Source organism: Aythya marila (genome assembly GCF_965140915.1).
Source record: "Aythya marila genome assembly, contig: HAP1_HAP1_SCAFFOLD_297, whole genome shotgun sequence".
NCBI lineage: Eukaryota > Metazoa > Chordata > Aves > Anseriformes > Anatidae > Aythya > Aythya marila.
In genome coordinates this window covers 93249-118076 of record NW_028137081.1, presented here as the reverse complement: position 1 = coordinate 118076, position 24828 = coordinate 93249, and the positions used below count along the sequence as shown (strand labels likewise).

Here is a 24828-nt window from a genome sequence, read left to right as displayed (position 1 = left end):
TGGGGTCTCTGTTTGGTTTTTTTGGGTTCTCGTTTGTCATCGTGTTGGAAAAGTGTAAATTGTGGGTTTTGGAGAACATCAGGTAGGTGTTGGGTGTTTTTGGGGTGGATCTATGGTTTTGGGGGATTTTCTTCCAGTTTTGGGGGTGATGCCGTTCTTGTTTGGGGTGTTTTTGACGTTTTTTGGGGTCTCTGTTGGGTTTTGTTGGGTTCTCGTTGTTCATCGTTTTGGAAAAATGTAAATTGTGGGTTTTGGAGGACATCAGTTAGGTTTAGGGTGGTTTTGGGGTGGATCTATGGTTTTGGGGGATTTTCTTCCAGTTTTGGGGGTGATGCCGTTCTTGTTTGGGGTGTTTTTGACGTGTTTTGTGGTCTCCATTAGATTTTGTTGTGTTCTTGTTTGTCATTATGTTAAATAGGAGTGGATTGTGGGTTTTGGAGAAGATGAGGTAGGTTTAGGGTGGTTTTGGGGTGGATCTATGGTTTTGGCGTATTTTCTTCCAGTTTTGGGGGTGATGCCGTTCTTGTTTGGGGTGTTTTTGACGTGTTTTGGGGTCTCCATTAGGTTTTGGTGTGTTCTTGTTGGTCATTATGTTAAATAGGAGTGGATTGTGGGTTTTGGAGAAGATCAGGTAGGTTTCGGGTGGTTTTGGGGTGGATCTATGGTTTTGGCGGATTTTCTTCCAGTTTTGGGGGTGATGCCGTTCTTGTTTGGGGTGTTTTTGACGTTTTTTTGGGGACTCTGTTGGGTTTTGTTGTGTTCTCGTTGGTCATCGTGTTGGAAAAGGGTAAATTGTGGGTTTTGGAGAACATCAGGTAGGTGTTGGGTGGTTTTGGGGTGGATCTATGGTTTTGTGGGTTTTTCTTCCAGTTTTGGGGGTGATGCCGTTCTTGTTTGGGGTGTTTTTGACGTTTTTTGGGGTCTCTGTTGGGTTTAGTTGGGTTCTCGTTGGTCATCGTGTTGGAAAAGGGTAAATTGTTGGTTTTGGAGAAGATCAGGTAGGTTTCGGGTGGTTTTGGGGTGGATCTATGGTTTTGGCGTATTTTCTTCCAGTTTTGGGGGTGATGCCGATATTTTTTGGGGTGTTTTTGACGTGTTTTGGGGTCTCCATTAGGTTTTGGTGTGTTCTTGTTGGTCATTATGTTAAATAGGAGTGGATTGTGGGTTTTGGAGAAGATCAGGTAGGTTTCGGGTGGTTTTGGGGTGGATCTATGGTTTTGGCGTATTTTCTTCCAGTTTTGGGGGTGATGCCGTTCTTGTTTGGGGTGTTTTTGACGTTTTTTGGGGTCTCTGTTGGGTTTTGTTGGGTTCTCGTTGGTCATCGTGTTGGAAAAGCGTAAATTGTGGGTTTTGGAGGACATCAGGTAGGTTTAGGGTGGTTTTGGGGTGGATCTATGATTTTGGCGTATTTTCTTCCAGTTTTGGGGGTGATGCCGATATTTTTTGTGTTGTTTTTGACGTGTTTTGTGGTCTCCATTAGGTTTTGTTGTGTTCTTGTTTGTCATTATGTTAAATAGGAGTGGATTGTGGGTTTTGGAGAACATCAGGTAGGTTTCGGGTGGTTTTGGGGTGGATCTATGGTTTTGTCGGATTTTCTTCCAGTTTTGGGGGTGATGCCGTTCTTGTTTGGGGTGTTTTTGACGTTTTTTGGGGTCTCTGTTGGGTTTAGTTGGGTTCTCGTTGTTGGTCATCGTGTTGGAAAAGGGTAAATTGTGGGTTTTGGAGAACATCAGGTAGGTTATGGGTGGTTTTGGGGTGCATCTATGGTTTTGGGGGAATTTTCTTCCAGTTTTGGGGGTGATGCCATTTTTGTTTGGGGTGTTTTTTAAGGTTTTTGGGGTGTCTGTTTGGTTTTGTTGGGTTCTCGTTGGTCATCATGGTGGAAAAGTGTAAATTGTGGGTTTTGTAGAACATCAGGTAGGTTTAGGGTTGTTTTGGGGTGGATATATGGTACTCAGTTTTTTTTTTTTTTTTTTTTTTTGGGGGGGGGGGTATGATCCTGGACTTTTTGTGTGGTTTTTGACGTGTTTTGGGGTCTCTGTTAGGTTTTGTTGTGTTTTCGTTGGTCATCATGGTGGAAAAGGGTAAATTGTGGGTTTTGGAGAACATCAGGTAGGTTTAGAGTGGTTTTGGGGTGGATCTATTGTTTTGGCGTATTTTCTTCCTGTTTTGGGGGTGATGCCGATATTTTTTGGGGTGTTTTTGACGTTTTTTGGGGTCTCTATTGGGTTTTGTTGGGTTCTCGTTGGTCATCGTGTTGGAAAAGGGTAAATTGTGGGTTTTGGAGAACATCAGGTAGGTGTTGGGTGTTTTTGGGGTGGATCTATGGTTTTGGGTGATTTTCTTCCAGTTTTGGGGGTGATGCCGTTCTTGTTTGAGGTGTTTTTGACGTTTTTTGGGTCTCTGTTGGGTTTTGTTGGGTTCTCGTTGTTCATCGTTTTGGAAAAATGTAAATTGTGGGTTTTGGAGGACATCAGGTAGGTTTAGGGTGGTTTTGGGGTGGATCTATGGTTTTGGGGGATTTTCTTCCAGTTTTGGGGGTGATGCCGTTCTTGTTTGGGGTGTTTTTGACGTGTTTTGTGGTCTCCATTAGATTTTGTTTTGTTCTTGTTTGTCATTATGTTAAATAGGAGTGGATTGTGGGTTTTGGAGAAGATCAGGTAGGTTTCGGGTGGTTTTGGGGTGGATCTATGGTTTTGGCGTATTTTCTTCCAGTTTTGGGGGTGATGCCGATATTTTTTGGGGTGTTTTTGACGTGTTTTGGGGTCTCCATTAGGTTTTGTTGTGTTCTTGTTTGTCATTATGTTAAATAGGAGTGGATTGTGGGTTTTGGAGAACATCAGGTAGGTTTCGGGTGGTTTTGGGGGTGGATCTATGGTTTTGGCGGATTTTCTTCCAGTTTTGGGGGTGATGCCGTTCTTGTTTGGGTTGTTTTTGACGTTTTTTGGGGACTCTGTTGGGTTTTGTTGGGTTCTCGTTGGTCATCGTGTTGGAAAAGGGTAAATTGTGGGTTTTGGAGAATATCATGTAGGTGTTGGGTGGTTTTGGGGTGGATCTATGGTTTTGGGGTATTTTCTTCCAGTTTTGGGGGTGATGCCGTTCTTGTTTGGGGTGTTTTTTAATGTTTTTGGGGTGTCTGTTTGGTTTTGTTGGGTTCTCGTTGGTCATCACGGTGGAAAAGTGTAAATTGTGGGTTTTGGAGAACATCAGGTAGGTTTAGGGTTGTTTTGGGGTGGATATATGGTACTCAGTTTTTTTTGTTTTTTTTTTTTTTTGGGGGGGGGGATGATCCTGGACTTTTTGTGTGGTTTTTGACGTGTTTTGGGGTCTCTGTTGGGTTCTGTTGTGTTCTTGTTGGTCATTATGTTAAATAGGTGTGGATTGTGGGTTTTGGAGAAGATCAGGTAGGTTTCGGGTGGTTTTGGGGTGGATCTATGGTTTTGGGGGATTTTCTTCCAGTTTTGGGGGTGATGCCGTTCTTGTTTGGGGTGCTTTTGACGTTTTTTGGGGTCTCTGTTGGGTTTTGTTGGGTTCTCGTTGGTCATCGTTTTGGAAAAATGTAAATTGTGGGTTTTGGAGGACATCAGTTAGGTTTCGGGTGGTTTTGGGGTGGATCTATGGTTTTGGCGTATTTTCTTCCAGTTTTGGGGGTGATGCCGATATTTTTTGGGGTGTTTTTGACGTGTTTTGGGGTCTCCATTAGGTTTTGTTGGGTTCTTGTTTGTCATTATGTTAAATAGGAGTGGATTGTGGGTTTTGGAGAAGATCAGGTAGGTTTAGGGTGGTTTTGGGGTGGATCTATGGTTTTGGGGGATTTTCTTCCAGTTTTGGGGGTGATGCCGTTCTTGTTTGGGGTGTTTTTGACGTTTTTTGGGGTCTCTGTTGGGTTTTGTTGGGTTCTCGTTGGTCATCGTGTTGGAAAAGTGTAAATTGTGGGTTTTGGAGAACATCAGGTAGGTGTAGGGTGGTTTTGGGGTGGATTTATGGTACTCAGTTTTTTTTTTTTTTTTTTTTGGGGGGGGGCGGGGATGATCCTGGACTTTTTGTGTTGTTTTTGACGTGTTTTGGGGTCTCCATTAGGATTTGTTGGGTTCTTGTTGGTCATTATGTTAAATAGGTGGGTGTGGATTGTGGGTTTTGGAGAACATCAGGTAGGTGTTGGGTGGTTTTGGGGTGGATCTATGGTTTTGGCGGATTTTCTTCCAGTTTTGGGGGTGATGCCGTTCTTGTTTGGGGTGCTTTTGACGTTTTTTGGGGTCTCTGTTTGGTTTTGTTGGGTTCTCGTTGGTCATCATAGTGGAAAAGTGTAAATTGTGCTGTTTGGAGAACATCAGGTAGGTTTAGGGTGGTTTTGGAGTGGATCTATGGTTTTGGCGTATTTTCTTCCAGTTTTGGTGGTGATGCCGATATTTTTTGGGGTGTTTTTGACGTGTTTTGGGGTCTCCATTAGGTTTTGTTGTTTTCTTGTTTGTCATTATGTTAAATAGGAGTGGATTGTGGGTTTTGGAGAACATCAGGTAGGTGTTGGGTGGTTTTGGGGTGGATCTATGGTTTTGTCGGATTTTCTTCCAGTTTTGGGGGTGATGCCGTTCTTGTTTGGGGTGTTTTTGACGTTTTTTGGGGTCTCTGTTGGGTTTTGTTGGGTTCTCGTTGGTCATCGTGTTGGAAAAGGGTAAATTGTGGGTTTTGGAGAACATCAGGTAGGTTTAGGGTGGTTTTGGGGTGGATCTATGGTTTTGGGGGATTTTCTTCCAGTTTTGGGGGTGATGCCGTTCTTGTTTGGGGTGCTTTTGACGTTTTTTGGGGTCTCTGTTGGGTTTTGTTGGGTTCTCGTTGTTCATCGTTTTGGAAAAATGTAAATTGTGGGTTTTGGAGGACATCAGTTAGGTTTAGGGTGGTTTTGGGGTGGATCTATGGTTTTGGGGGATTTTCTTCCAGTTTTGGTGGTGATGCCGATATTTTTTGGGTGTTTTTGACGTGTTTTGGGGTCTCCATTAGGTTTTGTTGGGTTCTTGTTTGTCATTATGTTAAATAGGAGTGGATTGTGGGTTTTGGAGAAGATCAGGTAGGTTTAGGGTGGTTTTGGGGTGGATCTATGGTTTTGGCGTATTTTCTTCCAGTTTTGGGGTGATGCCGTTCTTGTTTGGGGGTGTTTTTTTAATGTTTTTGGGGTCTCTGTTTGGTTTTGTTGGGTTCTCGTTGGTCATCATGGTGGAAAAGTGTAAATTGTGGGTTTTGTAGAACATCAGGTAGGTTTTGGGTGGTTTTGGGTTCGATATATGGTACTCAGTTTTTTTTGTTTTTTTTTTTTTGGGGGGGGGATGATCCTGGACTTTTTGTGTGTTTTTTGACGTGTTTTGGTGTCTCTGTTAGGTTTTGTTGTGTTCTCGTTGGTCATCATGGTGGAAAAGGGTAAATTGTGGGTTTTGGAGAACATCAGGTAGGTTTAGGGAGGTTTTGCGGTGGATCTATGGTTTTGGTGTATTTTCTTCCAGTTTTGGGGGTGATACCGATATTTTTTGGGGTGTTTTTGACGTGTTTTGGGGTCTCCATTAGGTTTTGTTGTGTTCTTGTTGGTCATTATGTTAAATAGGAGTGGATTGTGGGTTTTGGAGAAGATCAGGTAGGTTTAGGGTGGTTTTGGGTGGATCTATGGTTTTGGTGTATTTTCTTCCAGTTTTGGGGGTGATGCCGTTCTTGTTTGGGGTGTTTTTGACGTTTTTTGGGGTCTCTGTTGGGTTTTGTTGTGTTCTCGTTGGTCATCATGTTGGAAAAGTGTAAATTGTGGGTTTTGGAGAACATCAGGTAGGTTTCGGGTGGTTTTGGGGTGGATCTATGGTTTTGGCGTATTTTCTTCCAGTTTTGGGGGTGATGCCGATATTTTTTGGGGTGTTTTTGACGTTTTTTGGGGTCTCTGTTGGGTTTTGTTGGGTTCTCGTTGGTCATCGTGTTGTAAAAGGGTAAATTGTGGGTTTTGGAGAACATCAGGTAGGTGTTGGGTGTTTTTGGGGTGGATCTATGGCTTTGGGGGATTTTCTTCCAGTTTTGGGGGTGATGCCGTTCTTGTTTGGGGTGTTTTTGACGTTTTTTGGGGTCTCTGTTGGGTTTAGTTGGGTTCTCGTTGGTCATCGTGTTGGAAAAGGGTAAATTGTGGGTTTTGGAGAACATCAGGTAGTTTCGGGTGGTTTTGGGGTGGATCTATGGTTTTGGCGTATTTTCTTCCAGTTTTGGGGGTGATGCCGTTCTTGTTTGGGGTGTTTTTGACGTTTTTTGGGGTCTCTGTTGGGTTTTGTTGGGTTCTCGTTGGTCATCGTTTTGGAAAAATGTAAATTGTGGGTTTTGGAGGACATCAGGTAGGTTTAGGGTGGTTTTGGGGTGGATCTATGGTTTTGGGGGATTTTCTTCCAGTTTTGGGGGTGATGCCGTTCTTGTTTGGGGTGTTTTTGACGTGTTTTGTGGTCTCCATTAGGTTTTGTTGTGTTCTTGTTTGTCATTATGTTAAATAGGAGTGGATTGTGGTTTTTGGAGAATATCAGGGTGGTTTCGGGTGGTTTTGGGGTGGATCTATGGTTTTGGCGTATTTTCTTCCAGTTTTGGGGGTGATGCCGTTCTTGTTTGGGGTGTTTTTGACGTTTTTTGGGGTCTCTGTTGGGTTTTGTTGGGTTCTCGTTGGTCATCGTGTTGGAAAAGGGTAAATTGTGGGTTTTGGAGAACATCAGGTAGGTGTTGGGTGGTTTTGGGGTGGATCTATGGTTTTGGGGGATTTTCTTCCAGTTTTGGGGGTGATGCCGATATTTTTTGGGGTGTTTTTGACGTGTTTTGGGGTCTCCATTAGGTTTTGTTGTGTTCTTGTTGGTCATTATGTTAAATAGGAGTGGATTGTGGGTTTTGGAGAACATCAGGTAGGTTTAGCGTGGTTTTGGGGTGGATCTATGGTTTTGGGGGATTTTCTTCCAGTTTTGGGGGTGATGCCGTTCTTGTTTGGGGTGTTTTTGACGTTTTTTGGGGGTCTCTGTTGGGTTTTGTTGGGTTCTCGTTGGTCATCGTTTTGGAAAAATGTAAATTGTGGGTTTTGGAGGACATCAGTTAGGTTTAGGGTGGTTTTGGGGTGGATCTATGATTTTGGGGGATTTTCTTCCAGTTTTGGGGTTGATGCCGATATTTTTTGGGGTGTTTTTGACGTGTTTGGGGTCTCCATTAGGTTTTGTTGTTTTCTTGTTTGTCATTATGTTAAATAGGAGTGGATTGTGGGTTTTGGAGAAGATCAGGTAGGTTTAGGGTGGTTTTGGGGTGGATCTATGGTTTTGGCGTATTTTCTTCCAGTTTTGGGGGTGATGCCGTTCTTGTTTGGGGTGTTTTTGACGTTTTTTGGGGTCTGTGTTTGGTTTTGTTGGGTTCTCGTTGGTCATCGTGTTGGAAAAGGGTAAATTGTGGGTTTTGGAGAACATCAGTTAGGTTTAGGGAGGTTTTGGGGTGGATCTATGGTTTTGGTGTATTTTCTTCCAGTTTTGGGGGTGATGCCGATATTTTTTGGGGTGTTTTTGACGTTTTTTGGGGTCTCCATTAGGTTTTGTTGTGTTCTTGTTTGTCATTATGTTAAATAGGTGTGGATTGTGGGTTTTGGAGAACATCAGGTAGGTTTAGGGTGTTTTTGGGGTGGATCTATGGTTTTGGGGGATTTTCTTCCAGTTTTGGGGGTGATGCCGTTCTTGTTTGGAGTGCTTTTGACGTTTTTTGTGGTCTCTGTTGGGTTTTGTTGGGTTCTCGTTGGTCATCATAGTGGAAAAAAGTAAATTGTGGGTTTTGGAGAACATCAGGTAGGTTTAGGCTGGTTTTGGGGTGGATCTATGTTTTTGGGGCATTTTCTTCCAGTTTTGGGGGTGATGCCATTTTTGTTTGGGGTGTTTTTGACGTTTTTTGGGGTCTCTGTTGGGTTTAGTTGAGTTCTCGTTGGTCATCGTGTTGGAAAAGGGTAAATTGTGGGTTTTGGAGAACATCAGGTAAGTGTTGGGTGTTTTTGGGGTGGATCTATGGTTTTGGCGTATTTTCTTCCAGTTTTGGGGGTGATGCCGTTCTTGTTTGGGGTGTTTTTGACGTTTTTTGGGGTCTCTGTTGGGTTTTGTTGGGTTCTCGTTGGTCATCGTTTTGGAAAAATGTAAATTGTGGGTTTTGGAGGACATCAGTTAGGTTTAGGGTGGTTTTGGGGTGGATCTATGGTTTTGGCGTATTTTCTTCCAGTTTTGGGGGTGATGCCGATATTTTTTGGGGTGTTTTTGACGTGTTTTGGGGTCTCCATTAGGTTTTGTTGTGTTCTTGTTTGTCATTATGTTAAATAGGAGTGGATTGTGGGTTTTGGAGAAGATCACGTAGGTTTAGGGTGGTTTTGGGGAGGATCTATGGTTTTGGCGGATTTTCTTCGAATTTTGGGGGTGATGCCGTTCTTGTTTGGGGTGTTTTTGACGTTTTTTGGGGTCTCTGTTGGGTTTTGTTGGGTTCTCGTTGGTCATCGTGTTGGAAAAGTGTAAATTGTGGGTTTTGTAGAACATCAGGTAGGTGTAGGGTGGTTTTGGGGTGGATTTATGGTACTCAGTTTTTTTTTTTTTTTTTTTTTGGGGGGGGGCGGGGATGATCCTGGACTTTTTGTGTTGTTTTTTGACGTGTTTTGGGGTCTCCATTAGGTTTTGGTGTGTTCTTGTTGGTCATTATGTTAAATAGGAGTGGATTGTGGGTTTTGGAGAACATCAGGTAGGTGTTGGGTGTTTTTGGGGTGGATCTATGGCTTTGGCGTATTTTCTTCCAGTTTTGGGGGTGATGCCATTTTTGTTTGGGGTGTTTTTTAATGTTTTTGGGGTCTCTGTTGGGTTTTGTTGGGTTCTCGTTGGTCATCATAGTGGAAAAGTGTAAATTGTGGGTATTGGAGAACATCAGGTAGGTTTAGGGTGGTTTTGGGGTGGATCTATGGTTTTGGGGGATTTTCTTCCAGTTTTGGGGTGATGCCGATATTTTTTGGGGTGTTTTTTGACGTGTTTTGTGGTCTCCATTAGGTTTTGTTGGGTTCTTGTTGGTCATTATGTTAAATAGGAGTGGATTGTGGGTTTTGGAGAACATCAGGTAGGTTTAGGGTGGTTTTGGGGTGGATCTATGGTTTTGGCGTATTTTCTTCCAGTTTTGGGGGTGATGCTCGTTCTTGTTTGGGGTGCTTTTGACGTTTTTTGGGGTCTCTGTTGGGTTTTGTTGGGTTCTCGTTGGTCATCATAGTGGAAAATTGTAAATTGTGGGTTTTGGAGAACATCAGGTAGGTTTAGGGTGTTTTTGGGGTGGATCTATGGTTTTGGGGGATTTTCTTCCAGTTTTGGGGGTGATGCCATTTTTGTTTGGGGTGTTTTTGACGTTTTTTGGGGTCTCTGTTGGGTTTTGTTGGGTTCTCGTTGGTCATCGTGTTGTAAAAGTGTAAATTGTGGGTTTTGGAGAACATCAGGTAGGTGTTGGGTGTTTTTGGGGTGGATCTATGGTTTTGGCGTATTTTCTTCCAGTTTTGGGGTGATGCCGATATTTTTTGGGGTGTTTTTGACGTTTTTTGGGATCTCTGTTGGGTTTTGTTGGGTTCTCGTTGGTCATCGTGTTGGAAAAGTGTAAATTGTGGGTTTTGGAGAACATCAGGTAGGTGTAGGGTGGTTTTGGGGTGGATTTATGGTACTCAGTTTTTTTTTTTTTTTTTTTGGGGGGGGGCGGGGATGATCCTGGACTTTTTGTGTTGTGTTTGACGTGTTTTGGGGTCTCCATTAGGTTTTGTTGGTTTCTTGTTGGTCATTATGTTAAATAGGTGTGGATTGTGGGTTTTGGAGAACATCAGGTAGGTTTAGGGTGGTTTTGGGGTGGATCTATGGTTTTGGCGGATTTTCTTCCAGTTTTGGGGGTGATGCCGTTCTTGTTTGGGGTGCTTTTGACGTTTTTTGGGGTCTCTGTTGGGTTTTGTTGTGTTCTCGTTGGTCATCATAGTGGAAAAGTGTAAATTGTGGGTTTTGGAGAACATCAGGTAGGTTTAGGGTGGTTTTGGAGTGGATCTATTGTTTTGGTGTATTTTCTTCCTGTTTTGGGGGTGATGCCGATATTTTTTGGGGTGTTTTTGACGTGTTTTGGGGTCTCCATTAGGTTTTGGTGTGTTCTTGTTGGTCATTATGTTAAATAGGAGTGGATTGTGGGTTTTGGAGAACATCAGGTAGGTTTCGGGTGGTTTTGGGGTGGATCTATGGTTTTGGCGGATTTTCTTCCAGTTTTGGGGGTGATGCCGTTCTTGTTTGGGGTGTTTTTGACGTTTTTTGGGGTCTCTGTTGGGTTTTGTTGGGTTCTCGTTGGTCATCGTGTTGGAAAAGGGTAAATTGTGGGTTTTGGAGAACATCAGGTAGGTGTTGGGTGGTTTTGGGGTGGATCTATGGTTTTGGGGGATTTTCTTCCAGTTTTGGGGGTGATGCCATTTTTGTTTGGGGTGTTTTTTAATGTTTTTGGGGTCTCTGTTTGGTTTTGTTGGGTTTTCGTTGGTCATCATAGTGGAAAAGTGTAAATTGTGGGTTTTGGAGAAGATCAGGTAGGTTTAGGGTGGTTTTGGGGTGGATCTATGGTTTTGGGGGATTTTCTTCCAGTTTTGGGGGTGATGCCGTTCTTGTTTGGGGTGTTTTTGACGTTTTTTGGGGTCTCTGTTGGGTTTTGTTGGGTTCTCGTTGTTCATCGTTTTGGAAAAATGTAAATTGTGGGTTTTGGAGGACATCAGTTAGGTTTAGGGTGGTTTTGGGGTGGATCTATGGTTTTGGGGGATTTTCTTCCAGTTTTGGGGGTGATGCCGATATTTTTTGGGGTGTTTTTGACGTGTTTTGTGGTCTCCATTAGGTTTTGTTGTTTTCTTGTTTCTCATTATGTTAAATAGGAGTGGATTGTGGGTTTTGGAGAAGATCAGGTAGGTGTAGGGTGGTTTTGGGGTGGATCTATGGTTTTGGCGTATTTTCTTCCAGTTTTGGGGGTGATGCCGTTCTTGTTTGGGGTGTTTTTTAATGTTTTTGGGGTCTCTGTTTGGTTTTGTTGGGTTCTCGTTGGTCATCGTGTTGTAAAAGTGTAAATTGTGGGTTTTGGAGAACTTCAGGTAGGTTTAGGGGGAGTTTTCACGTGGATTCATGGTATTTGGGGTTTTCTTCTTTTTGGGGGAGTGATCCTCTTGTTTCTTCGGGTGATTTTGAAGTGTTTTGGTTTTTCCGTTGCGTTTCATTGAGTTCCTAATGTGTTTTATGGTGGTTGGGAGTGTGCTTTGGGATTAGGAGAACATCAGGTAGGTTTAGGGTGTCCTTGGGGTGGATCTATGGTATTTGGGGTTTTCTTCTATTTTTTGGCGTGATCCTGTTCTTTTTTTGGGTTGTTTTTGTCTTGTTTTGGGGTGTCTGTTGGGTTTTGTTGTGTTCTCGTTGGTCATCATGGTGGAAAAGGGTAAATTGTGGTTTTGGAGAACATCAGTTCGGTTTAGGGGAGGTTTTGGGGTGGATCTATGGTATTGGTGTATTTTCTTCCAGTTTTGGGGGGTGATACCGATATTTTTTGGGGTGTTTTTGACGTGTTTTGGGGTCTCCATTAGGTTTTGTTGTGTTCTTGTTGGTCATTATGTTAAATAGGAGTGGATTGTGGGTTTTGGAGAAGATCAGGTAGGTTTAGGGTGTTTTTGGGGTGGATCTATGGTTTTGGCGGATTTTCTTCCAGTTTTGGGGGAGATGCCGTTCTTGTTTGGGGTGCTTTTGACGTTTTTTGGGGTCTCTGTTGGGTTTTGTTGGGTTCTCGTTGGTCATCATAGTGGAAAAGTGTAAATTGTGGGTTTTGGAGAACATCAGGTAGGTGTAGGGTGGTTTTGGGGTGGATCTATGGTTTTGGGGGATTTTCTTCCATTTTTGGGGGTGATGCCGTTCTTGTTTGGGGTGTTTTTGACGTTTTTTGGGGTCTCTGTTGGGTTTTGTTGGGTTCTCGTTGGTCATCGTGTTGTAAAAGTGTAAATTGTGGGTTTTGGCGAACATCAGGTAGGTGTTGGGTGTTTTTGGGGTGGATCTATGGTTTTGGCGTATTTTCTTCCAGTTTTGGGGGTGATGCCGATATTTTTTGGGGTGTTTTTGACGTTTTTTGGGGTCTCTGTTGGGTTTTGTTGGGTTCTCGTTGGTCATCGTGTTGGAAAAGGGTAAATTGTGGGTTTTGGAGAAATCAGGTAGGTGTAGGGTGGTTTTGGGGTGGATCTATGGTACTCAGTTTTTTTTTTTTTTTTTTTTTTTTTGGGGGGTGGGGATGATCCTGGACTTTTTGTGTTGTTTTTGACGTGTTTTGGGGTCTCCATTAGGTTTTGTTGTGTTCTTGTTGGTCATTATGTTAAATAGGTGTGGATTGTGGGTTTTGGAGAACATCAGGTAGGTTTAGGGTGGTTTTGGGGTGGATCTATGGTTTTGGCGGATTTTCTTCCAGTTTTGGGGGTGATGCCGTTCTTGTTTGGGGTGCTTTTGACGTTTTTTGGGGTCTCTGTTGGGTTTTGTTGTGTTCTCGTTGGTCATCATAGTGGAAAAGTGTAAATTGTGGGTTTTGGAGAAGATCAGGTAGGTTTAGGGTGGTTTTGGGGTGGATCTATTGTTTTGGCGTATTTTCTTCCAGTTTTGGGGGTGATGCCGATATTTTTTGGGGTGTTTTTGACGTGTTTTGGGGTCTCCATTAGGTTTTGTTGTGTTCTTGTTGGTCATTATGTTAAATAGGAGTGGATTGTGGGTTTTGGAGAAGATCAGGTAGGTTTCGGGTGGTTTTGGGGTGGATCTATGGTTTTGGGGGATTTTCTTCCAGTTTTGGGGGTGATGCCGTTCTTGTTTGGGGTGTTTTTGACGTTTTTTGGGGTCTCTGTTGGGTTTTGTTGGGTTCTCGTTGGTCATCGTGTTGGAAAAGGGTAAATTGTGGGTTTTGGAGAACATCAGGTAGGTGTTGGGTGGTTTTGGGGTGGATCTATGGTTTTGGCGTATTTTCTTCCAGTTTTGGGGGTGATGCCATTTTTGTTTGTTTTTTTTTTTTTTTTTAAGGTTTTTGGTGTCTCTGTTTGGTTTTGTTGTGTTCTCGTTGGTCATCATGGTGGAAAAGTGTAAATTGTGGGTTTTGTAGAACATCAGGTAGGTTTCGGGTGGTTTTGGGGTGGATATATGGTACTCAGTTGTTTTTTTTTTTGGGGGGGGAGGGGGGCATGATCCTGGACTTTTTGTGTTGTTTTTGACGTGTTTTGGGGTCTCCATTGTGTTTCATTTGGTTTTCCATGGTCATCGTGTTGTAAAAGTGTAAATTGTGGGTTTTGGAGAACTTCAGGTAGGTTTAGGGGGAGTTTTCACGTGGATTCATGGTATTTGGGGTTTTCTTCTTTTTGGGGGAGTGATCCTCTTGTTTCTTCGGGTGATTTTGAAGTGTTTTGGTTTTTCCGTTGCGTTTCATTGAGTTCCTAATGTGTTTTATGGTGGTTGGGAGTGTGCTTTGGGATTAGGAGAACATCAGGTAGGTTTAGGGTGTCCTTGGGGTGGATCTATGGTATTTGGGGGTTTTCTTCTATTTTTTGGCGTGATCCTGTTCTTTTTTGGGTTGTTTTTGACTTGTTTGGGGTGTCTGTTGGGTTTTGTTGTGTTCTCGTTGGTCATCATGGTGGAAAAGGGTAAATTGTGGGTTTTGGAGAACATCAGTTAGGTTTAGGGAGGTTTTGGGGTGGATCTATGGTATTGGTGTATTTTCTTCCAGTTTTGGGGGTGATACCGATATTTTTTGGGGTGTTTTTGACGTGTTTTGGGGTCTCCATTAGGTTTTGTTGTGTTCTTGTTGGTCATTATGTTAAATAGGAGTGGATTGTGGGTTTTGGAGAAGATCAGGTAGGTTTAGGGTGTTTTTGGGGTGGATCTATGGTTTTGGCGGATTTTCTTCCAGTTTTGGGGGAGATGCCGTTCTTGTTTGGGGTGCTTTTGACGTTTTTTGGGGTCTCTGTTGGGTTTTGTTGGGTTCTCGTTGGTCATCATAGTGGAAAAGTGTAAATTGTGGGTTTTGGAGAACATCAGGTAGGTGTTGGGTGGTTTTGGGGTGGATCTATGGTTTTGGGGGATTTTCTTCCAGTTTTGGGGGTGATGCCGTTCTTGTTTGGGGTGTTTTTGACGTTTTTTTGGGGTCTCTGTTGGGTTTTGTTGGGTTCTCGTTGGTCATCGTGTTGTAAAAAGTGTAAATTGTGGGTTTTGGCGAACATCAGGTAGGTTTAGGGTGGTTTTGGGGTGGATCTATGGTTTTGGCGTATTTTCTTCCAGTTTTGGGGGTGATGCCGATATTTTTTGGGGTGTTTTTGACGTTTTTTGGGGTCTCTGTTGGGTTTTTGTTGGGTTTTCGTTGGTCATCGTGTTGGAAAAGGGTAAATTGTGGGTTTTGGAGAACATCAGGTAGGTGTAGGGTGGTTTTGGGGTGGATCTATGGTACTCAGTTTTTTTTTTTTTTTTTTTTTTTTTTGGGGGGTGGGGATGATCCTGGACTTTTTGTGTTGTTTTTGACGTGTTTTGGGGTCTCCATTAGGTTTTGTTGTGTTCTTGTTGGTCATTATGTTAAATAGGAGTGGATTGTGGGTTTTGGAGAACATCAGGTAGGTTTAGGGTGTTTTTGGGGTGGATCTATGGTTTTGGCGTATTTTCTTCCAGTTTTGGTGGTGATGCCGTTCTTGTTTGGGGTGCTTTTGACGTTTTTTGGGGTCTCTGTTGGGTTTTGTTGGGTTCTCGTTGGTCATCGTGTTGGAAAAGGGTAAATTGTGGGTTTTGGAGAACATCAGGTAGGTGTTGGGTGGTTTTGGGGTGGATCTATGGTTTTGGGGGATTTTCTTCCAGTTTTGGGGGTGATGCCATTTTTGTTTGTTTTTTTTTTTTTTTAAGGTTTTTGGGGTCTCTGTTGGGTTTTGTTGGGTTTTCTTTGGTCATCATGGTGGAAAAGTGTAAATTGTGGGTTTTGTAGAACATCAGGTAGGTTTCGGGTGGTTTTGGGGTGATATATGGTACTCAGTTGTTTTTTTTTTTGGGGGGGGAGGGGGGCATGATCCTGGACTTTTTGTGTTGTTTTTGACGTGTTTTGGGGTCTCCATTGTGTTTCATTTGGTTTTCCATGGTCATCGTGTTGTAAAAGTGTAAATTGTGGGTTTTGGAGAACTTCAGGTAGGTTTAGGGGGAGTTTTCACGTGGATTCATGGTATTTGGGGTTTTCTTCTTTTTGGGGGAGTGATCCTCTTGTTTCTTCGGGTGATTTTGAAGTGTTTTGGTTTTTCCGTTGCGTTTCATTGAGTTCCTAATGTGTTTTATGGTGGTTGGGAGTGTGCTTTGGGATTAGGAGAACATCAGGTAGGTTTAGGGTGTCCTTGGGGTGGATCTATGGTATTTGGGGTTTTCTTCTATTTTTTGGCGTGATCCTGTTCTTTTTTGGGTTGTTTTTGTCTTGTTTTGGGGTGTCTGTTGGGTTTTGTTGTGTTCTCGTTGGTCATCATGGTGGAAAAGGGTAAATTGTGGGTTTTGGAGAACATCAGTTCGGTTTAGGGAGGTTTTGGGGTGGATCTATGGTATTGGTGTATTTTCTTCCAGTTTTGGGGGTGATACCGATATTTTTTGGGGTGTTTTTGACGTGTTTTGGGGTCTCCATTAGGTTTTGTTGTGTTCTTGTTGGTCATTATGTTAAATAGGAGTGGATTGTGGGTTTTGGAGAAGATCAGGTAGGTTTAGGGTGTTTTTGGGGTGGATCTATGGTTTTGGCGGATTTTCTTCCAGTTTTGGGGGAGATGCCGTTCTTGTTTGGGGTGCTTTTGACGTTTTTTGGGGTCTCTGTTGGGTTTTGTTGGGTTCTCGTTGGTCATCATAGTGGAAAAGTGTAAATTGTGGGTTTTGGAGAACATCAGGTAGGTGTAGGGTGGTTTTGGGGTGGATCTATGGTTTTGGGGGATTTTCTTCCATTTTTGGGGGTGATGCCGTTCTTGTTTGGGGTGTTTTTGACGTTTTTTGGGGTCTCTGTTGGGTTTTGTTGGGTTCTCGTTGGTCATCGTGTTGTAAAAGTGTAAATTGTGGGTTTTGGCGAACATCAGGTAGGTGTTGGGTGTTTTTGGGGTGGATCTATGGTTTTGGCGTATTTTCTTCCAGTTTTGGGGGTGATGCCGATATTTTTTGGGGTGTTTTTGACGTTTTTTGGGGTCTCTGTTGGGTTTTGTTGGGTTCTCGTTGGTCATCGTGTTGGAAAAGGGTAAATTGTGGGTTTTGGAGAACATCAGGTAGGTTTCGGGTGGTTTTGGGGTGGATCTATGGTACTCAGTTTTTTTTTTTTTTTTTTTTTTTTTTGGGGGGTGGGGATGATCCTGGACTTTTTGTGTTGTTTTTGACGTGTTTTGGGGTCTCCATTAGGTTTTGTTGTGTTCTTGTTGGTCATTATGTTAAATAGGTGTGGATTGTGGGTTTTGGAGAACATCAGGTAGGTTTAGGGTGGTTTTGGGGTGGATCTATGGTTTTGGCGGATTTTCTTCCAGTTTTGGGGGTGATGCCGTTCTTGTTTGGGGTGCTTTTGACGTTTTTTGGGGTCTCTGTTGGGTTTTGTTGTGTTCTCGTTGGTCATCATAGTGGAAAAGTGTAAATTGTGGGTTTTGGAGAAGATCAGGTAGGTTTAGGGTGGTTTTGGGGTGGATCTATTGTTTTGGCGTATTTTCTTCCAGTTTTGGGGGTGATGCCGATATTTTTTGGGGTGTTTTTGACGTGTTTTGGGGTCTCCATTAGGTTTTGTTGTGTTCTTGTTGGTCATTATGTTAAATAGGAGTGGATTGTGGGTTTTGGAGAAGATCAGGTAGGTTTCGGGTGGTTTTGGGGTGGATCTATGGTTTTGGGGGATTTTCTTCCAGTTTTGGGGGTGATGCCGTTCTTGTTTGGGGTGTTTTTGACGTTTTTTGGGGTCTCTGTTGGGTTTTGTTGGGTTCTCGTTGGTCATCGTGTTGGAAAAGGGTAAATTGTGGGTTTTGGAGAACATCAGGTAGGTGTTGGGTGGTTTTGGGGTGGATCTATGGTTTTGGCGTATTTTCTTCCAGTTTTGGGGGTGATGCCATTTTTGTTTGTTTTTTTTTTTTTTTTTTAAGGTTTTTGGTGTCTCTGTTTGGTTTTGTTGTGTTCTCGTTGGTCATCATGGTGGAAAAGTGTAAATTGTGGGTTTTGTAGAACATCAGGTAGGTTTCGGGTGGTTTTGGGGTGGATATATGGTACTCAGTTGTTTTTTTTTTGGGGGGGGGAGGGGGGCATGATCCTGGACTTTTTGTGTTGTTTTTGACGTGTTTTGGGGTCTCCATTGTGTTTCATTTGGTTTTCCATGGTCATCGTGTTGTAAAAGTGTAAATTGTGGGTTTTGGAGAACTTCAGGTAGGTTTAGGGGGAGTTTTCACGTGGATTCATGGTATTTGGGGTTTTCTTCTTTTTGGGGGAGTGATCCTCTTGTTTCTTCGGGTGATTTTGAAGTGTTTTGGTTTTTCCGTTGCGTTTCATTGAGTTCCTAATGTGTTTTATGGTGGTTGGGAGTGTGCTTTGGGATTAGGAGAACATCAGGTAGGTTTAGGGTGTCCTTGGGGTGGATCTATGGTATTTGGGGTTTTCTTCTATTTTTTGGCGTGATCCTGTTCTTTTTTGGGTTGTTTTTGTCTTGTTTTGGGGTGTCTGTTGGGTTTTGTTGTGTTCTCGTTGGTCATCCTGTTGGAAAAGGGTAAATTGTGGGTTTTGGAGAACATCAGTTCGGTTTAGGGAGGTTTTGGGGTGGATCTATGGTATTGGTGTATTTTCTTCCAGTTTTGGGGTTGATGCCGATATTTTTTGGGGTGTTTTTGACGTGTTTTGGTGTCTCCATTAGGTTTTGTTGTGTTCTTGTTGGTCATTATGTTAAATAGGAGTGGATTGTGGGTTTTGGAGAAGATCAGGTAGGTTTAGGGTGTTTTTGGGGTGGATCTATGGTTTTGGCGGATTTTCTTCCAGTTTTGGGGGTGATGCCGTTCTTGTTTGGGGTGCTTTTGACGTTTTTTGGGGTCTCTGTTGGGTTTTGTTGGGTTCTCGTTGGTCATCGTTTTGGAAAAGTGTAAATTGTGGGTTTTGGAGAACATCAGGTAGGTTTCGGGTGGTTTTGGGGTGGATCTATGGTACTCAGTTTTTTTTTTTTTTTTTTTTTTTTTGGGGGGGGGGATGATCTTGGACTTTTTGTGTTGTTTTTGACGTGTTTTGGGGTCTCCATTAGGTTTTGTTGTGTTCTTGTTGGTCATTATGTTAAATAGGAGTGGATTGTGGGTTTTGGAGAAGATCAGGTAGGTTTAGGGTGTTTTTGGGGTGGATCTATGGTTTTGGCGGATTTTCTTCCAGTTTTGGGGGAGATGCCGTTCTTGTTTGGGGTGCTTTTGACGTTTTTTGGGGTCTCTGTTGGGTTTTGTTGGGTTCTCGTTGGTCATCATAGTGGAAAAGTGTAAATTGTGGGTTTTGGAGAACATCAGGTAGGTGTTGGGTGGTTTTGGGGTGGATCTATGGTTTTGGGGGATTTTCTTCCAGTTTTGGGGGTGATGCCGTTCTTGTTTGGGGTGTTTTTGACGTTTTTTGGGGTCTCTGTTGGGTTTTGTTGGGTTCTCGTTGGTCATCGTGTTGTAAAAGTGTAAATTGTGGGTTTTGGCGAACATCAGGTAGGTTTAGGGTGGTTTTGGGGTGGATCTATGGTTTTGGCGTATTTTCTTCCAGTTTTGGGGGTGATGCCGATATTTTTTGGGGTGTTTTTGACGTTTTTTGGGGTCTCTGTTGGGTTTTGTTGGGTTTTCGTTGGTCATCGTGTTGGAAAAGGGTAAATTGTGGGTTTTGGAGAACATCAGGTAGGTGTAGGGTGGTTTTGGGGTGGATCTATGGTACTCAGTTTTTTTTTTTTTTTTTTTTTTTTTTGGGGGGTGGGATGATCCTGGACTTTTTGTGTTGTTTTTGACGTGTTTTGGGGTCTCCATTAGGTTTTGTTGTGTTCTTGTTGGTCATTATGTTAAATAGGAGTGGATTGTGGGTTTTGGAGAACATCAGGTAGGTTTAGGGTGTTTTTGGGGTGGATCTATGGTTTTGGCGTATTTTCTTCCAGTTTTGGTGGTGATGCCGTTCTTGTTTGGGGTGCTTTTGACGTTTTTTTGGGGTCTCTGTTGGGTTTTGTTGGGTTCTCGTTGGTCATCGTGTTGGAAAAGGGTAAATTGTGGGTTTTGGAGAACATCAGGTAGGTGTTGGGTGGTTTTGGGGTGGATCTATGGTTTTGGGGGATTTTCTTCCAGTTTTGGGGGTGATGCCATTTTTGTTTGTTTTTTTTTTTTTTTAAGGTTTTTGGGGTCTCTGTTGGGTTTTGTTGGGTTTTCTTTGGTCATCATGGTGGAAAAGTGTAAATTGTGGGTTTTGTAGAACATCAGGTAGGTTTCGGGTGGTTTTGGGGTGGATATATGGTACTCAGTTGTTTTTTTTTTTGGGGGGGGAGGGGGGCATGATCCTGGAGTTTTTGTGTTGTTTTTGACGTGTTTTGGGGTCTCCATTGTGTTTCATTTGGTTTTCCATGGTCATCGTGTTGTAAAAGTGTAAATTGTGGGTTTTGGAGAACTTCAGGTAGGTTTAGGGGGAGTTTTCACGTGGATTCATGGTATTTGGGGTTTTCTTCTTTTTGGGGGAGTGATCCTCTTGTTTCTTCAGGTGATTTTGAAGTGTTTTGGTTTTTCCGTTGCGTTTCATTGAGTTCCTAATGTGTTTTATGGTGGTTGGGAGTGTGCTTTGGGATTAGGAGAACATCAGGTAGGTTTAGGGTGTCCTTGGGGTGGATCTATGGTATTTGGGGTTTTCTTCTATTTTTTGGCGTGATCCTGTTCTTTTTTGGGTTGTTTTTGTCTTGTTTTGGGGTGTCTGTTGGGTTTTGTTGTGTTCTCGTTGGTCATCATGGTGGAAAAGGGTAAATTGTGGGTTTTGGAGAACATCAGTTCGGTTTAGGGAGGTTTTGGGGTGGATCTATGGTATTGGTGTATTTTCTTCCAGTTTTGGGGGTGATACCGATATTTTTTGTGTTGTTTTTGACGTGTTTTGGGGTCTCCATTAGGTTTTGTTGTGTTCTTGTTGGTCATTATGTTAAATAGGAGTGGATTGTGGGTTTTGGAGAAGATCAGGTAGGTTTAGGGTGTTTTTGGGGTGGATCTATGGTTTTGGCGGATTTTCTTCCAGTTTTGGGGGAGATGCCGTTCTTGTTTGGGGTGCTTTTGACGTTTTTTGGGGTCTCTGTTGGGTTTTGTTGGGTTCTCGTTGGTCATCATAGTGGAAAAGTGTAAATTGTGGGTTTTGGAGAACATCAGGTAGGTGTAGGGTGGTTTTGGGGTGGATCTATGGTTTTGGGGGATTTTCTTCCATTTTTGGGGGTGATGCCGTTCTTGTTTGGGGTGTTTTTGACGTTTTTTGGGGTCTCTGTTGGGTTTTGTTGGGTTCTCGTTGGTCATCGTGTTGTAAAAGTGTAAATTGTGGGTTTTGGCGAACATCAGGTAGGTGTTGGGTGTTTTTGGGGTGGATCTATGGTTTTGGCGTATTTTCTTCCAGTTTTGGGGGTGATGCCGATATTTTTTGGGGTGTTTTTGACGTTTTTTGGGGTCTCTGTTGGGTTTTGTTGGGTTCTCGTTGGTCATCGTGTTGGAAAAGGGTAAATTGTGGGTTTTGGAGAACATCAGGTAGGTGTAGGGTGGTTTTGGGGTGGATCTATGGTACTCAGTTTTTTTTTTTTTTTTTTTTTTTTTGGGGGGTGGGGATGATCCTGGACTTTTTGTGTTGTTTTTGACGTGTTTTGGGGTCTCCATTAGGTTTTGTTGTGTTCTTGTTGGTCATTATGTTAAATAGGTGTGGATTGTGGGTTTTGGAGAACATCAGGTAGGTTTAGGGTGGTTTTGGGGTGGATCTATGGTTTTGGCGGATTTTCTTCCAGTTTTGGGGGAGATGCCGTTCTTGTTTGGGGTGCTTTTGACGTTTTTTGGGGTCTCTGTTGGGTTTTGTTGTGTTCTCGTTGGTCATCATAGTGGAAAAGTGTAAATTGTGGGTTTTGGAGAAGATCAGGTAGGTTTAGGGTGGTTTTGGGGTGGATCTATTGTTTTGGCGTATTTTCTTCCAGTTTTGGGGGTGATGCCGATATTTTTTGGGGTGGTTTTGACGTGTTTTGGGGTCTCCATTAGGTTTTGTTGTGTTCTTGTTTGTCATTATGTTAAATAGGTGTGGATTGTGGGTTTTGGAGAACATCAGGTAGGTTTCGGGTGGTTTTGGGGTGGATCTATGGTTTTGGCGGATTTTCTTCCAGTTTTGGGGGTGATGCCGTTCTTGTTTGGGGTGTTTTTGACGTTTTTTGGGGTCTCTGTTGGGTTTTGTTGGGTTCTCGTTGGTCATCGTGTTGGAAAAGTGTAAATTGTGGGTTTTGGAGAACATCAGGTAGGTGTTGGGTGGTTTTGGGGTGGATCTATGGTTTTGGGGGATTTTCTTCCAGTTTTGGGGGTGATGCCATTTTTGTTTGGGGTGTTTTTTAATTTTTTTGGGGTCTCTGTTTGGTTTTGTTGGGTTCTCGTTGGTCATCATAGTGGAAAAGTGTAAATTGTGGGTTTTGGAGAACATCAGGTAGGTTTAGGGTGGTTTTGGGGTAGATCTATTGTTTTGGCGTATTTTCTTCCAGTTTTGGGGGTGATGCCGTTCTTGTTTGGGGTGTTTTTGACGTTTTTTGGGGTCTCTGTTGGGTTTTGTTGGGTTCTCGTTGGTCATCGTGTTGGAAAAGGGTAAATTGTGGGTTTTGGAGAACATCAGGTAGGTGTAGGGTGGTTTTGGGGTGGATCTATGGTTTTGGGGGATTTTCTTCCAGTTTTGGGGGTGATGCCATTTTTGTTTGTGGTGTTTTTTAATGTTTTTGGGGTCTCTGTTTGGTTTTGTTGGGTTCTCGTTGGTCATCATAGCGGAAAAATGTAAATTGTGGGTTTTGGAGAAGATCAGGTAGGTTTCGGATGGTTTTGGGGTGGATCTATTGTTTTGGCGTATTTTCTTCCAGTTTTGGGGGTGATGCCGATATTTTTTGGGGTGTTTTTGACGTTTTTTGGGGTCTCTGTTGGGTTTTGTTGGGTTCTCGTTGGTCATCGTGTTGGAAAAGTGTAAATTGTGGGTTTTGGAGAACATCAGGTAGGTGTAGGGTGGTTTTGGGGTGGATCTATGGTACTCAGTTTTTTTTTTTTTTTTTTTTTTTGGGGGGGGAGGATGATCCTGGACTTTTTGTGTTGTTTTTGACGTGTTTTGGGTTCTCCATTAGGTTTTGTTGTGTTCTTGTTGGTCATTATGTTAAATAGGTGTGGATTGTGGGTTTTGGAGAACATCAGGTAGGTTTCGGGTGGTTTTGGGGTGGATCTATTGTTTTGGCGTATTTTCTTCCAGTTTTGGGGGTGATGCCGATATTTTTTGGGGTGTTTTTGACGTGTTTTGGGGTCTCCATTAGGTTTTGTTGTGTTCTTGTTGGTCATTATGTTAAATAGGAGTGGATTGTGGGTTTTGGAGAAGATCAGGTAGGTTTCGGGTGGTTTTGGGGTGGATCTATGGTTTTGGCGGATTTTCTTCCAGTTTTGGGGGTGATGCCGTTCTTGTTTGGGGTGTTTTTGACGTTTTTTGGGGTCTCTGTTGGGTTTTGTTGGGTTCTCGTTGGTCATCGTGTTGGAAAAGGGTAAATTGTGGGTTTTGGAGAAGATCAGGTAGGTTTCGGGTGGTTTTGGGGTGGATCTATGGTTTTGGCGTATTTTCTTCCAGTTTTGGGGGTGATGCCATTTTTGTTTGGGGTGTTTTTTAATGTTTTTGGGGTCTCTGTTGGGTTTTGTTGGGTTCTCGTTGGTCATCGTGTTGTAAAATTGTAAATTGTGGGTTTTGGAGAACATCAGGTAGGTTTCGGGTGGTTTTGGGGTGGATCTATGGTTTTGGCGGATTTTCTTCCAGTTTTGGGGGTGATGCCGTTCTTGTTTGGGGTGTTTTTGACGTTTTTTGGGGTCTCTGTTGGGTTTTGTTGGGTTCTCGTTGGTCATCGTGTTGGAAAAGTGTAAATTGTGGGTTTTAGAGAAGATCAGGTAGGTTTAGGGTGGTTTTGGGGTGGATCTATTGTACTCAGTGTTTTTTTTTTTTTTTTTTGGGGGGGGGGGGGATGATCCTGGACTTTTTGTGTTGTTTTTGACGTGTTTTGGGGTCTCCATTAGGTTTTGTTGTGTTCTTGTTGGTCATTATGTTAAATAGGAGTGGATTGTGGGGTTTGGAGAAGATCAGGTAGGTTTCGGGTGGTTTTGTGGTGGATCTATTGTTTTGGCGGATTTTCTTCCAGTTTTGGGGGTGATGCCGTTCTTGTTTGGGGTGTTTTTGACGTTTTTTGGGGTCTCTGTTGGGTTTTGTTGGGTTCTCGTTGGTCATCGTGTTGGAAAAGGGTAAATTGTGGGTTTTGGAGAACATCAGGTAGGTGTTGGGTGGTTTTGGGGTGGATCTATGGTTTTGGCGTATTTTCTTCCAGTTTTGGGGGTGATGCCGTTCTTGTTTGGGGTGTTTTTTAATGTTTTTGGGGTCTCTGTTGGGTTTTGTTGTGTTCTCGTTGGTCATCATAGTGGAAAAGTGTAAATTGTGGGTTTTGGAGAACATCAGGTAGGTTTAGGGTGGTTTTGGGGTGGATCTATGGTTTTGGGGGATTTTCTTCCATTTTTGGGGGTGATGCCGTTCTTGTTTGGGGTGTTTTTGACGTTTTTTGGGGTCTCTGTTTGGTTTTGTTGGGTTCTCGTTGGTCATCGTGTTGTAAAAGTGTAAATTGTGGGTTTTGTAGAACATCAGGTAGGTTTTGGGTGTTTTTGGGGTGGATCTATGGTTTTGGCGTATTTTCTTCCAGTTTTGGGGGTGATGCCGATATTTTTTGGGGTGTTTTTGACGTTTTTTGGGATCTCTGTTGGGTTTTGTTGGGTTCTCGTTGGTCATCGTGTTGGAAAAGTGTAAATTGTGGGTTTTGGAGAACATCAGGTAGGTGTAGGGTGGTTTTGGGGTGGATTTATGGTACTCAGTTTTTTTTTTTTTTTTTTTGGGGGGGGGCGGGGATGATCCTGGACTTTTTGTGTTGTGTTTGACGTGTTTTGGGGTCTCCATTAGGTTTTGTTGGTTTCTTGTTGGTCATTATGTTAAATAGGTGTGGATTGTGGGTTTTGGAGAACATCAGGTAGGTTTAGGGTGGTTTTGGGGTGGATCTATGGTTTTGGCGGATTTTCTTCCAGTTTTGGGGGTGATGCCGTTCTTGTTTGGGGTGCTTTTGACGTTTTTTGGGGTCTCTGTTTGGTTTTGTTGTGTTCTCGTTGGTCATCATAGTGGAAAAGTGTAAATTGTGGGTTTTGGAGAACATCAGGTAGGTTTAGGGTGGTTTTGGGGTGGATCTATTGTACTCAGTGTTTTTTTTTTTTTTTTTGGGGGGGGGGGGGATGATCCTGGACTTTTTGTGTTGTTTTTGACGTGTTTTGGGGTCTCCATTAGGTTTTGTTGTGTTCTTGTTGGTCATTATGTTAAATAGGAGTGGATTGTGGGGTTTGGAGAACATCAGGTAGGTTTCGGGTGGTTTTGTGGTGGATCTATTGTTTTGGCGGATTTTCTTCGAGTTTTGGGGGTGATGCCGTTCTTGTTTGGGGTGTTTTTGACGTTTTTTGGGGTCTCTGTTGGGTTTTGTTGGGTTCTCGTTGGTCATCGTGTTGGAAAAGGGTAAATTGTGGGT

General features: G+C 42.9%; 1 long non-coding RNA gene across 1 annotated transcript in view; it reads left to right on the top strand.

The window, feature by feature from the left end:
- Window positions 1-24828, top strand: part of LOC309891201 — a 58353-nt gene that overhangs the window by 2037 nt on the left and 31488 nt on the right. The window lies entirely within an intron of this gene.